At 40.3% G+C, this 12,043-nt stretch overlaps 1 long non-coding RNA gene across 18 annotated transcripts in view; it reads left to right on the plus strand.

The window, feature by feature from the left end:
• The window catches only part of LOC110404622, a 227,154-nt gene that overhangs the window by 96,183 nt on the left and 118,928 nt on the right, over positions 1-12,043 (plus strand). For all 18 annotated transcript variants that reach the window (XR_002442359.1, XR_002442371.1, XR_002442363.1 and 15 more), the window contains one exon: positions 8,091-8,171. This is a non-coding gene — a long non-coding RNA (uncharacterized LOC110404622). The remainder of the gene's footprint in view (positions 1-8,090; positions 8,172-12,043) is intronic.

Consider the following 12,043-nt stretch of genomic DNA (forward strand, 5'->3'; position numbering starts at 1 on the left):
GTTCCCTTCCAATTCAAATGATTCTATGATTCTGATTGCATACTGCTTACCTACATATTCAAAGATATTGGATACAGCTCCTCCACAATGTGGGACTTGCATACATGTAATTACTTTTTAAAAAAGAAAGAAACAATGCATATTATGGAACTCAAGGATTTCTTTTCTTAGAAGCAAAGGATTAAAACAAATATAAAAGTTGAATTTCCTGGGTAATGCATGACTCCCGAAGTTAGGGCTTAAAAAACAACAGTCATTAATATGAAATTGATAATGAATGAGAGTAAGCAGTTTTACAGTACATTTGCTTCTTGGGCATGTCTACACAAGAAAGTAGTGAAACTTTCTGGAGACTTAATTTAATTAAAATCGGTACAACTCTCCTGTGCAGACTCTAGGTTAGGTTTGCATTGTGATGTGAAGTGTAATTCTTGGCATGTGTAGATTCACTACAGATTGCTAATTAGAATAAGAAGTGAAGCTCGCGCAGGTCAGTCTTCTGCCCCAGAGTACCTAATCACCAGCTTTTAAGGCATACACCAAAACCTGTGCTGTCCACTGCCTGCCAAACCAGTCACTTGGATGAATGTCAGAGTTTTGCTCCAGTGATCTTTAAGAAGGGCTGAACTAAAGCAGTGGCAAAGAGCAGCAAAAATATGATGGTCATGGAGTTGAGGCATTCTGTAAGACCAGATCTTCACCTCTGCTGTTGGCAGCTTGGGCAGAGTTATCATGTCATGCTGCAGTCAAATAGGAACTTTGTTTTTCTCTAGGGTGCAATTTTGCAGAACTAAGGAGCGCTTTACCTTCCTTTCACTGTCACAGTCTCTTAACAGGCTGCTCTGGAGTTCTGCTCAACAGGGCAGAGTGCTTGACCAGGCCCCAGATTTCTACTTTGCAGGCTAGGAAAGGCCCTTCCATGTCTCCAGGGGGTCATCAGTGCTTGAGGGCAGGACAAGGGACGGGATCTGAGTGTTGTGCTCTTGTTCTCTCCAGAGATGAACTGCTTCTGCCTGTTACCGGAGCACGGGGAATAAAAAGCTTCTCTTACACAGCCTACTGCCTGAGCCTGCTCAACAAAGCGTGAGGATGGTTTCTGGCTCATCTACTCATTCAGGCTTTTAATTATTTACCAGCTATCCTCATGGTGAGGAGTTGGTGCCTGATGTTATTGAGGTACTTATTCGAGCATTCACATTTATGCGGATGCATTCTTTTTATATTGGATTTTGGGCAGTCATGAGCTGTAGTAAGGAATTAAATGTCATGTAAAGAAGAAATGTGACCCATTGATCAAGATGTGATGACCCACCTGTGAACAGTCTATCCTGGCTGTGAATTGGCTGGGCCCTGGAGTGGCCCATTCAAAAAGGAACTGATGGTTGCATTTTCAAGCAGCTGTATGCAGAATTACAGATGTTTGTACAACACGCACTATTTGAGCTGCAAAAGCATCGCCATTGTCCTTGTGCTGGTCCTATTTTGGAGTCGCTTTAAAAGTTCTTCTGGGTAGGTATATGTAACGCTTGAATACCTGCAAAGAAAGAGGCCTCAGCCGCAGGCAGAGGAGAGTACATCTGCTCTACAGAATAATAAGTCCTTGGGAAAACCACAGTGTATAGATGCACTCAGCAGCTCCCCAGTGCAGTGATGCCACAGCTGCGTCTGCCATCTCTGCACACTAGCAGGAGAGGACAGGGCATGACAAATCAATACAAGGAAGCTCAGAGGAAGAGTCTCTTGGATGTAACCAAAGAATGTATTTTAACCGGAGAGTTCAGTGTTAAGGAGCATGTGGGACTATCTGTTTCTCCCTTCAAACTTGTCACGGGGAAAGGAGCAGATCTTTGCACGATGTCAGTCTGTATGGCTGCACAGACTGCAAAGAACTATTGTAATTTATCCTGCAGAAGACTCACACAGAAAGTGCATGAGGTTTCCCACAGTTCATTGGAGACTTGTGACATTGAGAGCAGGCATTTGAGCTCCAGTGTCTTCTAGAACTGTTTGCAGCGCAGGCAACTTATAATTACAAACACTTGATAGATCTCCTTCAGAGAAACTGAGATTTGGTAAGATGCTCGAGTCAGTCATGGCTGATTTCAATTCCTGTAAGGAAGAGGTATTTCTGTGATTTCCATCTCAGCAAAAGGCATTGTGCCGCAGTAATGTGGAAGAGGTTCTCAGGGCTCAGCCAGGCTTTAAAATATTTCAAGGATCTTCTTTGTCTAGTGGAGATCAGTGGATTCCTTTGCTGCTGAGCTGAAAAGCCTGGGGGAAACAGAAGAAACCCATTTCAAGACGTTTTTGTGAGAACAATACCACCCCCAACACCTTATGCAGCTGGTAAATGTAATTCCTTTATCAGGTATCTAATCTTCTTTAGCAGTGTTCAGCCACCTACACCTGGCCACTAAATTTCCACTCTTTTTGCCTTGGCTGACATTTATGTAACAAAGAGCTGCTAACTGTTCTTTTATCAGCACAAGAAAGTTGAACACAGGAGGAGACAAATATGATGGGCACCATATGGTAGCACTCAGAGCAATGCTGATCCCTGTACATCCAGCTTCTCTAATGGTGATATCGAGCCATTGTTAAGGAAAAAAATGCTGCTGGTTGCTTGAAATGTTAACTCCCATGTTCCTGGTGGAAAAAATGGATGCTGTTATCATATCTAGATCTCATTTGTGTTGCCCTGTGATTTCCAAGCAGTGAGCATAGGAACGGAGCTGACAGCAAAATGAGAGGCAGGCAAATAAGAAACCTACAGTCATGGGTGAGGACTTCTGTGTCTGAACATAAAGGTGAGGGAGGAATAAAATGTACTGCTGACAGAGCTAGCATGTGAGTAGGGCTTTCTAGAGGAGTTTGCCTTTTGGGTTTGCCTTTCTATTCTTTGGAGTCTGGATTTCCTTGGCAGCTACATATAAATGCCTCTTGCTGGTTGGCGTGTGCCACAGGGTGTTACTGTGAATGGAGTCCAAGCTGGTATACGATTGTTCTGCTGGTTGGTCAATGTGAGTTCTTACATTAACAGTCTTGGAGACTCAGAGCCTTGCTGTCCTGTGTAATTGAGAATCACCTTGTGAAATAGCATTGTGGTGATTTCTCACTTGAGGTCTGATAGTGCTGGAATGTGGCTTTCTGTTAGCGTTCCTGTGATCTGCCAGCCTCAAAGGGCTGAAGAATTTAAAGCAGGTCAGCAAAAAGACTGCTCTCCCTCTAGGGACAGAGCTGCCCTGAGAACCGGTTGACAGCGAATATTTTAGCCTGTGACTTGAATATCTTTGGAAGCATGGGGGTCTTAACTGGTTTTATAGTCTGAAAAATGGTCAAGAAGACTACCTCACCTTGTTCGCTTGTGATGCAGAACAAGGTTTCATAATGATACATCCATGCCTATTAGAGCTGACGTTTATTAAGGATGAGTACCATTTTGCGAAGAGGTTGTTAGAGTAAAATGCATAAAGAAAAAATTATACTGCAAACAATAACAAGATCCCAGAATTACCTTGAACTGTGCAATTGAGATTCTCACCGGCTGTCAGATCATCTCTGCACAAGACTGAACTGCTGACATTTGTTTAATTACAATGTATTTATTAAATGTGGTAACATCCTAATCGCTCGTGCATGCTTCCTTTATGTCTTCTGTACCATGTCTCTATTCAGTGTGAATAAATTCTCATTAAATGAGGAGAAAATGATTTGTTTTGCAACCATTGCATGCAGAGATCATGCTGTACTTTAAGCTTCTATCGAATTTTGGAGTGCTAGTTTAAAAAAGAAAAAAAAAATGTTACAAAGTAAAAGCAGTCTTTCTGGGAAGAGAAGCCCTGCAGAAATACTGTAAGATTGTGGTTTGGCTAAGGTAACGCCATTTCAGTTCGGTCATGGGAGCAAGTAAACTTAACCAGGCTTGAAGGTTGTTTTAGGACTTGGATTGTTTTCAGAGTGTATCATCTACAGTTTGGATATCTGTGATGAAATGTGTAGCAGACTTGCTTAGCTGCAGGTCAGTGAATCTTTTACTGAATCTTTTTAGAAGCTGGGTCATACAAAAAAGTACCTTGAGTTCCTTTACACTCCAAAAGCTGAAGAATGGGACAGAGTGTGGAATAGGCTTGGTATTTTTTGACTTCTTGGAGAAGTGAGACAAGTGTAAATGAAGTCATTTCAGCATCGCTGCAGCCATTGATTGCTCTGCAAACCCCATGCTGCTGGAAACACACAAGCACACAGGAGAGATGGGCAATGGGATGAGAAATCTGCTGGTGAATGAGTGGCAGAGTGTGGCTGTGCCTCTACAGGAATCAAATACCAGAACAAGCAATGAAAGCTAATCCATAAGATGATTCATGTGATAAGAACTTATCAAGATGATTAAATAAGTGAGGTCCATGTGGTCTGTTGCAATTAATGCTCTATGAATAAGGTAGGCAGACTCTGGGTGTTGGTATTTACGGTCGCACTCTGTGGTTCATGCATGTCAGTACTGCTGAAAGCGTGGAGAAATCAGCAATAATCAATAATTTCCAATTGTTTGGCTCTAATTGTTAGCATTTAGTGAGCAAAAATATCCTTCTTTTGCATAACTTAAAGATTTTTGAAAACATTCATTATAGAACTACAGGATTTGCTCTTGAGAGTCGTGTTGTTGCATTAAATTGCCTATCTGGATTGGCAGGTTATGCACAATAGCATTTTACACGCTTGTACCACCCTTTGCATTCCCTACTGGGAAGTCTTGCAGGTTTTAAGAAATTTGCAGTCATACTGAAAGGAACAAACCCAAGGCCATTCCAGGCAGACCTTTGGGACACTGTATTGAAAATGCAGCTTGGAGCTAGGAAAGGGCAAAGAGCTTTGCAGTAAGATACTGATTCTCTGAGGAATTCTGAAAGAAAGGTTTAGAACTACAGCAGCTGAGAGAGAGGCTTTTTTTTCTGACAACAGTACAGCGCTTGGAGTATCTGTGTAACATTTGTGAGGAAAAACTGTCTCTGTAAACTGCTACACTTGACTTTGAATGAGTTATTGTCTCTTAGCAAGCTTTGGTGATGTTAAAGTCCTTTCTTGCAAGGCTCGATGGAGGAAGACATAGGTTTCAGGATCGCTCTGCAGTCATCCCTGTGAAGCTTGACACTGGGGAACAGGAGAGCAATGACAGGCAGTGTTTTCTAGGTCCAGAACTGCTGTTCTTGTTTCCCATAATTTCCAATATAATGAACACCTTGGTGTCAGAAGTTTTAAAATGAGATGATCTCATAAAAACAAATAGCCACTGCCAGCAAGGCTGCAAGCTGGGACTACTCAATGGTGATCTGATCAGAGTAGTTAACTGAAAATAGGATGTGGATTTAGGTCTAATAGTTTATCAACAGAAGCGTTCTGATAAGCTCTTAAGTGTGCTACCAAATCCAGTTTCCAAAGCAAGGAAGGTAATACAAGTCCACTATTGTTATTGTCAGTGGTTTCTAGTTAATTATCTGCTATCTGAAAAAATCACTGAAAAGCACAAAGCTCTGTTTAAGCCTTGCTTTGTGCCTCTTTATTCAATTAATGTGTTCCTTTGTTACGTATGTTTTCCTCCTCTAGCTCTCAAAGTAGACTCCGTGGAATATATTATTCTTCTGATGCATCCAGAAATTACCTTCTGTAAGTTGAAGGGAAAATATAATTTCTAAAACGTGTATATGTGCCCAGGTTACTACTGAAAGAGGAGAAAACATATGAGGAGAACAGTGATGACTTGTGTTGCTCAAACAATTATTTTGTCTGCCTTCTCTTTTATTTTGAACTCTCATTTAAACAATCCCATAAGTCTTCTAATGCTGATATCTATTCTTAGGTTGTAATGTTTCCCTTCTGCCTAGTTAAAGTAAGGAGAAAAGAAGCCTTGTGTTCCATACATTTATTGAGGAGATTTTTTTGTGTGTACAGTTCACATAAAATTGCATCCATTCGGCTCATGATCCAAAGTGCAATTCCATTAACAAAGCAGCACTCTACCTTTTGTGTGAGCTGTATGCTTAAAGCCCGTTCCACTTGTTGTGTCCCACTGAAAAGAAGTTTTGCAGGTGATTTAGTTTACTTCATTTCCAATTCTGTTACATTTTCTTTGTTTGTACCCTGAATAACTTTTTAGAAACTATTTGATAGAATCATTTTCATTTTACCATTTAAGATAAAACTTGTACTGAGAGTAGAATGCATTTATTTGGTAAAAAATTGCAGTTATATAAAATGGAGAGATGATTTTTTTCACTTTCTTTCACTCTATCATCTTCCCTCCAAGCCTGAAGCCTGGAGAAAAAAAACAAAACAAAACAACATTTTCTGTAGATTGTGAAGGACCCACGTGGCATTGTTTGCCATTTCTGTATGGCCTCAAGGGCACAGAGACCCCTGTGCATGCAAGGTTTTTTAAAATAAAACAAATCTTGTTTCAGTCTGAAGTTTGTTATCCTTCTTCCAAAACAAGGACACACACATGGCCTAACTCAGCTTGCTAAGACAAACGTGGTTTTCAGAGGTACCCTGCAATCAACAGTCCCTCCAGAGTCAGTAGCTGCTGACTCTGAAGTTGTTGGGTTTAATGTGGATTCTGTATTGTAGCTTTACAAGGACGTCTCTGAGGAAGCCCTCCATAGTTCAGGCTACCTAGAAATGATGCATTCATGGTGAAGCATTTCAGCTTAGCAGAGCTACCCCAGCGAGGACACCCTATGGGACTGTTGGGGCTATATAGATTTCAGTACTCCAGACCTGAGTAAGGCAACGTTGTTTGCCATTGAGTCTACAACAATCCTGTCAGTGATCAGGCTGCTTATTACCTGATGTACTGAGCAACTTGATCTCATGGCTTCCATGCATGCTCCAGCTTTCCGCCTGCAGTGCTCTGGTGTCTCTCTGCTAGAGTCAGGAGCAAGGGCTGCCCTTTCTACTGCATCTAACATGGTGAAGTCGTGTGTCATGGGCAAGCAAGGGTTACATAAATGACAGTAATTAAGCTACCTCACTGAACCAGCCTGTACTTTTGTGTCATAAAATCTGTGCTTCGATGGGGAAAAATGAGGAAAAAGGAGGAAAACAAAAGGAGAAAAAGAATTTCCTTCCCTGGAGCGTGGACTGAGAATCTACTTGAAATGTGAGAATATATGCATGGATGTGTGCAGCAGAAAGACACCAAAAATTAGACTGTAGTGATGAGAGCATCTTACCAGCCCTCATGCTTCAACATACAGTTGTTTTTTCAAATAAAACTGGAAAACAGCTGCTGCTCTTCCTGCCACTCCCCACTTGAATAGACCACTGGCCTGGGAAGGTCAACAGGGACTTTCCTCAATTTTGCTATATGCTGCTGCTATTATGCACTCTGGCATGTTGGGGAGAGTGCTCCGTTTTAGAAACAGCAACACTGGGCATCTGCTAAGACATGTTGCTAGTTATAATAAGAGATGGGCAAGAGACTATCCTGCATCTGTGTTTTCTCACCTCAGTGAATATTGAAAAATGGCCCATAGCAATGCATACATGACCCGCTGGAGGTAATTGCTTGGTACCATTTTCCATTCTCTCTCTCTCTCTCTCATCTCCTCTTCCTCCTGCTCTAACATTTCTGTTCTCATTTCCTCCTGCTCAGCCTGTTTGTGAATTTTTTTCACCTGGCTTTTAGAATCTATTACCTGAGTTTTAGGATATGTTCCTATTTCCAGGTACAAAACTAAGGTACTGCATAGATATTAACATAATCATAGATCCTTTTTTTCTGGAATGTGCTTTTAGGTATCACCTTGGTCAGTAATTTAATTGAATTGGATAGTGACAACACACTGACATTGTTAAGGTTAATGACCCAATGATTTACAAGACAAGGCACATTTACTGGCAAATGGATTTTTGTAATTGTTCCACTGAACAATGAGAATAACAATTTGTACATTGATCTACAAAGTCCTACAGCAAAGCCTCTGTTCTTCCTTTGCCAATGTCCCTGTCCATAAATTCAGTATCACTCAGTGTTTTGTCAATCTGGCTGTATTTTGCTCTGAATTTCAGATTATTTCCTTCAATGTGATCCACAGCTTTTCCTGCTCGTATGGAACATGGCTGGGTAAGATGGTGGCGAGAGAACAGTGGAAGAAGCGAGGACAGAACCTCTACAGGTAGGGTAATGCTTGTCATGGTCTAAGTTGAGCTTCTCCAGTCAGTGGTAAATTCTTGCATCTCTTTGACATGTGTTTAATGTCTGTTTCAGTAGATTTGGATTGGTCAGTGTTTCTTGCCAAAATGCTGTGGGAGGTTCTGCCAATGCAGTAATAGAATCCTTTACTCAGGGCTATTATCCATATTAAATAACTTTGTAATCTTATACAACACAAAGGAAAAATGTCTTTTCTCCTTGAATTGATGTTCATTGCCATTGCTTTAAGTACATTCCTTTAGTTCTTTATCACTTAAATCCTAGTTGTTTGTTTATTTTGACAGTTTTTCTTGCTGTGAGACCCATAATTATTCCACTAATTTTGCTTAAGCATTTTAAATACTATGACATGAGTAACTTTACTGGAGCCTGAGTTTTCGTGAACATCCAAAACTGACTAAGAATGATAGTAAGAAATCTTCAGCCAGTCTAAATGCCTGGTTATAAATTATTTAGATTGCTGGATAAAGATTCTGATTGCAGGAGATGGTATTTAACATCCTTATTAATTAATTATTATTGGAAAATAGCTATTTAATCAGCATTGATCTGTTGTAAGGCTTCATCATCCGGCATTATCCCAAACACAGAACAGATGTGTTTATTGAAGGTGGTTGTCTTTCCCTGCAGTATTATTGACAATGTTATTATTTCCATAGTGGTAATGGTCCAGTAACTGTTGGTTAGATACTCTTCATTACAACACACTTTATAAACTTAATTCTATTGTCCTAAGCTTTATTAACCATTGATTTCTTCAGTTGTCCTTTTGCTTCCCTTATTAATTTTGTGTCATTCCTGGTTTCTAGTATATTGCTGCCAACTTTCTCTTTTATATTTGATGTTTATTCGTGTTTCCACCAGGTTATAACTACTTTCAGTCCCTCATGATGCCATGATGAGATTGCTTGTTCCAAGTTTTGTTGCAATTATCAGTGATGTGTTCTTCATTGCATTGCATGTGCTTTATCCAAGAAAGATTGCAAGACTTCTGACCTGCAGCACCGTATTCACAGTAGCATTGTGCTTAGGCCTCTACTCACTCTTAGATAGCAATGTTTTAAATAAGTGTTTCTCTTCTTATCATCAAAAGTGAAAAGAAAAAATCAAAGAGAAAATGACATTTTAAAATGATTTTATTTGAAATGACATATGGACCAAATGGAAATGACTTCTTTTGTAAATCTTATTTTAAAGAGGAATATTCTAGCTGTATTTTTATCCAATGATGGTGGTAGTATATTGATGAGTTTCTTGACAAGTGTATAGGTTATTTGTCTCGGTGGGCCCTTGGCCTGCAGAGCAGGAAGATGCTGAGGTTGTGAAGGTTGGATGGGAATTAGGTCCCTGGTTTGCTGAACTGCTGACTTTAATTTCAGGCAGATTTTAGTGACCCTGAGATACCAAAATGAGTGGGAAGAATGTAACAGTGGAAAATACACTCTCTCTCTTGTCAAAATGGTAATTTTGGGTTTAATCCTTAGTAAAATGCAGAAGCAAATGATAAAAAAGAACAAGCTGTAGACATGAAGAGAATTTCAGAGCCATGAGTAAGGACTTTGGCATTTTAAAGGACCCGTTGTAGCAGAGAGTTAAATGAAGACTTTGGGTCTGTGTTTACAAATTTGAAAAGGAGAGACATGATAAAGATACATTTGAGAAATAACTGTGCAAAGAGAAGCTTGAAGGATATATTAACTTAGCCTGTCTGTCAAGTGTTAGGCTTACTGTGCATTAAGAGGCTGTGCTATATGTAAAAATCCTGCATGTTTCCTCATTTTCTGTGGTTCAGGCTTTTGCAGGAGGAATATTCAATGAATTAATCTCTAACTTTTCTGATTACATTTTAAATATTTATGTTGTTAGCCTCTACATCTAATAAATCAGAGACTTTTAATGGACTGTGGCTTATTAAATCGTATCTTTCCTGTTGGTTTCATCAGTGGAGTGGTAATGTCAAATGAGACCACACCAGCATTTAATTCCCTTTTGTGCTTGAAAATACCCGAGCCACAGTCCTTCTACCTTGATGGATGGCTTTCTTTTTTTTTTTCTACATCTGTTCTCAAGTTATTTTCATGTAGCATTTGTATGGGCGTTAATTTTCACTTTTTTTTTTGTCAATTAAACAGTCTTACTGAAATGTATGGGTTAAAGAAATTATTCTGAGTTCTGAGCTATTAGCTTTGCTTTTGCTCATTGTTACAGTTACTTGCCCTAACTTGGATAAAAGGGTATGTTACTGTCTGACTGTTAGATTCAAGAATATGGTTAATATAATGAAAACCTTAGTTATCAATTAAAAAAACAACAACAACCAAAAGACAAAACTATTACAAATGAGGAAACTATTTAAGAAAAGTATATCACTTTATAGCTGATGAGCACTGAAAAACTGTCAGGAAAACAATCAGGAATAAGTTTACTTATATTCCTCAATTCAGAGTTTTCGTGTTACTTATCACTCTGAGCAAACCTTTGTCTTCCTCACAATCACAGGGAAATGAGTACTGCGCTAAGAATTACAGGAAAAAAAAGCTTATGGCAGTTAGGCAAAAGGGGAATCTAAACAACGATGCCCATTTATTTCCAGATGGGAAGTTTACTTTTCTAAATTTCTTGATACTTTAATGTAGGATTAGATATAGCATAATAAGGTAGTGCAAAATTCAGCTTGGTCCCAGGTGTTCAGACCATGAGCAATCATGCCATTATTCCATGGTCCATCCTGAGGAAAGTGGGAACAATGAAAATCATCCTTTTGCTGCTCCTGAATTTTTACTTAAAGTTTTTAGTTAATACAGTGTCTTGTGAAGATTTGATACAAAGAGCTGCATGACATCCTGGTTTTGTTTAAACTATATTCACACTCCTTTTTGGTTCTGTAACAGTACAGTGTTGTTTTTTTTCTTCCCTGGAGCACTGCTGTCAAAGAGAACACTGCACCACCTACGTTGTTCTTTAGCATGTGGGTTGTGACTGATGCAGGGCAATTGCTTCTTTGTATTGTTAAGGTCTTCTTACCAGCTGTTGGGCAGGATGTGGCTAGGCTTCAGCACAGTCGAAGCTGAACTGGATCCCTGAAAGATCTCAAAAGCTTAATGCTTAAATAGATGACATAGAATATTTGCTTATTAGGCAACTGTGAGTAGCATCCAAGCAGCTGAATGCTTAAGGAAGCTGAGGTTGGAGGACAAATCCCTAGATCTGATCAGCAGAGACTTCAGGGAGGGCAGTTTCAGAGGAGTTTGTGTTAGGTTTGCGTCAGGAGAGGAAGGAGCCAGAGGGGGAAAATAAGGTAAAATCTGAGTGAGAGCACAAAGGCAATCCTTTGAGAAGAAGAAGAGCGCTGAAAGGTTAGAGAGCAGCATGGCTGTTGGCTCTGCTTAGCAGGATTTGCTGTGCCCATGGGGTAAGCGAGGTGGAGGTGCTGTAGGAAGGATAGGGTGTAGGGAAGGAAGCAGTATTGACATCTTTTGCCCTTTCTCTCTGATGAAATTGGGTGGTGAGAGCAGGTGAGCTGCTTGCCATGCGTGGGCTGGAGTTGTGCTGCTGGCCGTGTGCTGAGCAAAGCAATGCTGCTGCTCACAGAGCTGCCTGCAGCAGTAGGAAATCAGTGAGAGAAGGAGGCAGAGGCAGCTCTAGCAGGCTTGGTGGACTCAGAAGTGCCCAGGGAGCAGACACTGCTCCAGAGTACTCAGGAGTGCGGGAGGATTTTGTGCAAGTCTACAAAACCCTTCCATCCCTGTGTGCCAGGGTGGTTTGCTTTCCTCAAGTTTGCTCTTTGCAGACACAAGCCAGCCTGGTTCTTCCTGCACGGTGATTTTCTCTCTC

The sequence above is a fragment of the Numida meleagris genome, chromosome 11 (assembly GCF_002078875.1).
Source record: "Numida meleagris isolate 19003 breed g44 Domestic line chromosome 11, NumMel1.0, whole genome shotgun sequence".
NCBI lineage: Eukaryota > Metazoa > Chordata > Aves > Galliformes > Numididae > Numida > Numida meleagris.